We start from the raw sequence: 7,078 nt of genomic DNA on the forward strand, positions 1-7,078 counted from the left end.
TGAAATATTTTCCTATTTCACAGTCTGTAAAGTGGATAATGGATGTAATCTTTGGGATTATCCCCCACAGCAAAGGCAGTATGATGGTTTCATTAACATTAACTTGAGATAATTACATAAATTCCTAAGAAAGTATAAATAATCTCTTTTTTTTAAACCTTAGAAGATTCCCTTTATTTTATTTATATCAGCATGTCCTACTGCTGCAGCAAAAATATTTACAGAATATTTGCATTATAAGTAGAAATGCTAGTGATTGATGACTATTCATGCCATATTATGTAGGAAAAACTAACTTCAGTTTCATTAGTGAAGTTGTCCTGGAACCAAAAGGCCAATTACTTACACTTCTTATCCTGTTAAAAGCTTTTACTTAAGCTCTACCTGTACCATCAGTATTCCTTTGCTGTTGTTGGTGCTTACAAGCGTTTACCAGATTTGTATTAATCTGTTTGCCAATTTTGTATTCACACTGTGTGTTAGATAAAGCCAGATGAAATCAAAAGCAAGGAGACTGAAAGACTTGCAGCCAAGGGTATGAACAAGAATTTCCTTCAGTCTGGACGATCAAATTCATATAAGGTAAGCGACGGTTAAAATCAAGAAAGGCAATGTAAGAGATAATACTTAGTACATATTGATAATAAGGAGCGAATTTCTAAGGCAAGAACTTTGTTATGGTCATATTCCTTAGTTAATATGTATATACAGCAGGGCCAATTCTGCATTGCATGGGAGAGTTTCATAAGACTAGTGGAAAGAAATCACCCCACAAGGCTGTTATTTCTACTGTAAATTTAGGGGTGCAAAGATTTTCTGTGTCTTCTCTGGCTGACACTCTAGAATACCTTGAACATCCTGTATGTTGAATATCGTACTGCTACACAGTATAATACTGCATAAAAGGACAGTGCTCTGTCTCTCTCTCCCTTCTACCCAGCAGGGATGGATTTTTTTTTTTTTTGTGTGAGTAGCATTTGACCTGAAAAAAAACTTAAAATATTCCAAAGTTGGAGCATGTCTTTTTTTGTTAACATCTGTAGATCTCAAATAGCTTCACAAAGACCAAAAAAGAATTATTAGTGCTGTGATGCACATAATATTTGGAAATATGAAACTAGAGCAAAGAAAATATTAAAAAGAGCTTATTCATAGCGGATTCATTTTATGGACCCAAAGCAGTTAATTACAGAGGAGCAAACTGTAGTACCAAGCAGTTAAATGACTTTTGCAAGGACACAGACAAGGTCAGTTGCAGAACTGGAAAATTAATTGAAGTATCTTGGCATTCAGTGTGAATTTATCAGACCACAGCAATTCCAGAGAGAAGAAAAAGGGAAAACAGCAAAGAAGATGGCTACATAAGCAAAGCAAACATGTTCTGCTATTTCCTCTCTGTTTCAGAGAGGCTCAAATAAATGTCAAGTAATATTTTAAGAACAGGCACCAAAATACATTTTCCTACTGATTGCTAATGGAAAAACAAAAAATGCTGAAAGAATGTTGCCTTTATCAAGCAGCCTTAAAATAGATAAAATCATAATGACAGATACAGTCTTGGAGTTGTATGAAACTGGAACCTTGGCTCCTTTTAGCTTATTCAGAAGTGTCATTTTTTAAATGTAAATTGCACTTTAAAACCTTTAAATGACATAGGAGCACATCTCATTTTCACCTATGACTTCTGAAATTTAAGTCCAATTGATTTTTGGTGAGACAAGCTGCAAAGAGCCTGTATTGCTCCTGAAGACCAATGAACCTAATTTGAAAATTATATATAAAAATGCTGCATTTCAGTATCAAATTGTCAATCACTAATTTAAAAAAAAATTAAAATCTTATTTGTTCTGTCTCTGTTTCTGTCCAGAATCCTCTATCGAGTAAATCATTGAGACCTTTAAAATATTTAAAATATATGTATTTTATACATATATATTTTTACATGTATTTAGATGTGTGTGGTGTGGAGGTGTGTGTATATGTATATATACACCAATGTAGGAAGATTTACCTTCCAAATGTGGCATAGCATGACTTTCATATCAAAACCACATGGGGGAAAGGTTCTAGTCAGTAAGACAGGAGAATACGGCTGAACGGCACGGGACTGATTTTAGAATCTACTGCCACGCTAACCTGAGCGACTTGTAGTCAGTGAGTTCTGAGGTGCTCAGCAATTCACAGGACTAAGCGCACAGAAAATGGAAATTCTTGGAAAAATCACTGTGCAGATGACTCATGTATTATGAAATGGAAATTATTTCAAAACACATTCTGTATTTATGTACTTACTGGGGATTCTGGACATCAGAAAGCCCCTTTTATATCTGAGTTGCACATAGTGTTTTTCTATTTCTTGGTTATTTATATACAGGCCTCCAAATGTTCCAGGCTTTGAATCACAGGCTAATAGCTTTAGTAGTTCCAAAGAAGTGCACGTTTGACTGCTACACTTTTGTATTCTGTCCAAGGGCCAGCCTCTGCATATGGGATTACGGGTCTGCTTACATATTAATGCACTTGCCCAGAGAGCTGTATGCTTTAGTCAAAATTTATTCTCACTTCCCTAGAATAGAGATGACTGGCCTTCAGTCTGTCGATTCTGGCAAGAAGCCAAGGACCATGTGTAAACAGGATTTTTCTGAAACTCATTTATTGCCATAATAGCACATTATAGTCAAGCTAGTCTCCAAGCTAGTCTCCAGAGTTGCTTCTACTGATGTGTGCAGATCACCTCTGAATGCAAGGCCCACCGAAGTCAATGAAAAGAGCTTGGCCATTATATTTGTAATCCTTTTTTATATATTTCCCAGATCAGCCTGTGACTAGGAAAATTCACCAGTTGCCATTCTAACTTGATTCTCCCTCAATTCTCCTGACAGATATGTAAGACCTGAATTGGTTGAATTTCTGAACTAACAGCAAATATAAAGGTTAATACTATGTAAGCCTCTTAGTTCTTTTTTATATCTTTTTAAAAGTTTCCACTTATATTTTACTGATTTTTTTAGATAGCTAAGTGTCACAAAATGAACTGATTTGCATCTTCATTTATTGCAACCAGAAACTCATCTAATTGATCCAACCTAATAAGTGCCTTGAACAGACCAGATTCCACCATATCATGCACAGAGACACATTAAACTCATGCTTTTATGGTCTAGTCATGAAAGTTGCTGTGCTGCATCTAACTACTGTGACTAATTCAGGGAGAGAAGCCAGATGTTCTCCCACTCTCTGGCCTTTGCTTTTCTAGCAGTGCAGAAATGATTTGTGTATATAATCTTTCTGGATATGCCACAAGCTCTAAGTAGCCTTAGCAGACTAGTGCTGTGTCAAAATTTCTTTTGAATTTGGAATATCCTATAGTTTTAGAAGAATAATAATTAACCTGTGGCAGGTTAATGTTCTTGCTTTTTAACACCTCAATATCTTTAAATGACTGTCATTCTTTCTTGGCTGACCTTAAAACATATCATACTGAACACCAGATGAAAGAGAAGATTGCTTATTAGAGACAGTAGGAAGCAATCCAAGCTACCACATCTTCTTTTTTTGTAATGATGGTACACTCAGAGTCTGAAATCATCTGAAAAAGGAAAAACATTCACTTCATCATGCTGAAGTGTTTCTTCAAGGTATTTGGGCAATGTAAAGCCAGGATATCACATGGAAATTATTTTCTATCTTTGTATAACAATGAAAATGTTCAATATAGGCACAGCCTGTCTTCTGAGTCCATGGCTGGGACCCTGCATTGCGTAGAGAAATATAAATTCTAGAATCTAATCCTGAGGAAGATTTCTCACAAGTTCAAAAATCTCTTTTCATAAGCAGTCTCAAACTGTCATTTTCACATCCCTGCCAGTACATTCGTTTATAGTATGGGTGTAAAAATGAGGAGAAGAGATAAGTGAACACAGACTAAGGAAGCTCATTTTTTGGTTTAACTGAATATTATTTTCTTATTTAAAAAATCACTCTTTTTTGAGGGCTGCCAATTTGGTGTTCATCCATCATGAGTTGTCTCATTTGACCCTACCTACAGAGGCTTATTTACAGTCTATGTAAATGTTAATGTTTATGTATGTCTCCTAGCAAAATGTGTTCTTAATCTCCTGCTGAATTCTTACATCAGAACACACTGAAATTTGGCATGGACTTCAGTTATTTTCCAGTAAGAAACCACCTTATAGGAGTTACATATGCTTTCAATTTTTAAGATATTTAATAATGTTTTCACCTCTAATTAGGAGAAATATCTGGTTTTGGCTCTTTCATTCTCCTGGGAACTAAGAGTTTGGTTTTGCCAATTGCTGGGTCATTACAAAATTCCATTCCTTGTGTTAAATTTTGCTTTTCAAGTTCTGAATGAATTTGGAATTTGGCTACATGTTTAAGCAATAACTGATTTCCTGGAAAATACTAAACTAAATTAAACTGTAACTGTCATAAAAAGAACATTCAAGTTTAGAGAACAATAGCAGAGAAATCTTAAGTAAAGGTTGCTATATTCAGCCCTCTCTTTTCTATTCCAGTCAATATTACTTTACACACAGGTGATTATTTAAAATAGTTATATTTATCCATGTTCATAGCTAGAAGTGGTGAAATGCAGATTATCCCTGGAGTGCTGTGGTTCAGACTTTATTTCCTTTATTTGTTTGCTTCTCAACAACTAAAATGCCAATTTACTTTGCAAGTTAAGCAAACAAAAAAGCTATATTTGATGCACTTTGAATCAGCTGAGATATTAAACCACAAAAATTGGGGTTTACAATGGAAAATCAATTTTTTCTTAATGACAGCAGCCCCACTGCCACCCATAAAAAGTACTCCAAAAGAAACAGAAAGAGACCAGGAGTCTGGATTTAGTACACTGTAAGCTGGTTTCAAAGAGCCCTGTCATGGGCTTGCGTTGTCTAAATTGGCTTAACAACAGCAACCTCAACAGTGCATTCTTTCCACCGGCTATTATATGTTCTCAGCAGCTTATACTGTGAGGTCGTGGAGCACATCCTCAGCTAATGCAAATCAGTGTTGTTACAATTACTTTACAGGAGCTATACTTTTTATACTTGATATCTAGATGTGTAGATATAATATTTTTCTTACACATTCACAAAAAAACAAATGTGGAAATCTCTTTTAAAAGAGAAAATATTTGTATAAACATCTCACACATCCTCTCACTAAAGGAGATTCACGTGTCACTATGGCAGTTTATACCAGCTGAAATGTAATTTACAATATATAGACATACAAACTAGTACTGGTGACAGACGGGGCATAATCTGCAGCAGAGTCTGAAGACTTGCTCTAACCACGTGCTTTCATGATCTGCCTGTGCCAGAGTCTGATTAGCCAGTTTTCCTTGATTATTTATGAAAAGCAATATGCTATAAAAATGTCATTTTCTTTACCCAAATCAGAAAATTTTCCACAGAAGTCCACTGCAGTGAGGTCTTGGTAGGTCCTAGAGAATATTTAGCCCCAGGCTCTGACAACTAGATTGAAGTAGTTATTAATTTTCACCGTTAGGGTAATTTCAAAAGTTTGGAGTCACCTGTCTTCACAATATTAGAAGGTGCTTTGTCAATTGGGATATATTAGAATGCATGTACTGAGTAACTGTTTTAAATAAAGTTTGTAGCTGCTTTCAGTGTAAGTGGGAGTGACCTCTGCAGATACAGTTATAAAACAGAACTGGAAGTCAAGAGGTCCGTTCTGGCCCTAATCTTCACTAAACTTCCATGACACATCCTTCATGCCATGTTCTCCAACAATGGTTTTGGGGTACCATCTTGGGTGATAATCACAGCTTGAATTTCCAGACTTTACTGTTTCCTACTGGATAAGTGCTTTCAAAGCAATCTATAAAAAGCATTAGCATGTTGAAGTTCAGGCTCTCTGAAGAACTGACTCCAAGGACCTGCTTTTGAAAGGTGCTGAGCATCTACAGTTCTGTTTTAATTTGGGGTACCTGCAAGTTCTTAGCACTTGTTCAAATCAAGTTATGCATGTCTTTTGTTGAGCACCTGAACCTAGACACTGAATATGAGTCTACTTTTGAAGACTGTAGCCTTTTTGATGTTTCTCTTCTTTCATTGTTTTGTGGAAACGTGCCTTGTCAGAGGTAACATTTTATTAATATTTGCAAAGTGCTTTGGGCTCTTTGGATGCTAGTCAATTACTGAAAGTGCTGTTATCACTCGAAGCGTAGTGGGAGGGACAGGAAAGGACACACTGGCAGCTACCATCTTGGGATGATTCTCTTTGAGGGGCCAGGGCGTATACCTTGTACAGGTGTATACTCCCATTGATAAGAGAAGTCTGGAGATGTATTTGCGGCAGAGATTTCAATTTCTGGAATGAATTTCTTTGTACATAGAGACTGAAAAGCCAGAGCATGTTTTCTCTTGCACCAAGCTCTCACACATAGTCGGAGCTATGAATATTTTCATGCTAAAACTTCAAACTCTGAAACTTGCCCAGCTTGTGGTTATGCAAAATTACTCAACCCAGGCTGATGGGGGAATCTTCTTGATGTCCCTGGTGTCATTTGTGGCTTCCTATCAAAGCTAAATAGCTTCACTATTTCACAGTTTCCATATGGTACTGAAGAAGCCTGGCAGGATCAGCTAAGCTTCTGTTTTAGTCAGGAATCTCAAAAATGAGTTAGGATCAAAAAAATCCCATGGAAACTTGAGGGATCAAATTAATCTGTGATGTAATTTAACAGGATTCAGTGGATTTATACCATAAATTATCTTGAGGGAAGGAATCTGAACCCACATGGATTTAAATCAAATACTTAGAAACCCATGCTATTGTGTGTCACCTAATTCTATTCACTGGCCCCATGTGTGTGGCTGGCAGTGCTGATTTCTGAACCATCTCTGGACTGAACAGCTCTGGAGTGAGTCCCGGCAGAGGGCACTCCAGCCCAGAAACTCACCCCAAGGCCCTGCCTTCCAGTCCTGGCCTTTGAAGCAAAAATTAATGATAAGGGAAAACATTAGATATGATTGTAAATAACCAGATTAAAAATTGCTGAATTTTCTTCCTGCACACATCT

The sequence above is a fragment of the Apteryx mantelli genome, chromosome 21 (assembly GCF_036417845.1).
Source record: "Apteryx mantelli isolate bAptMan1 chromosome 21, bAptMan1.hap1, whole genome shotgun sequence".
Taxonomy (NCBI): domain Eukaryota; kingdom Metazoa; phylum Chordata; class Aves; order Apterygiformes; family Apterygidae; genus Apteryx; species Apteryx mantelli.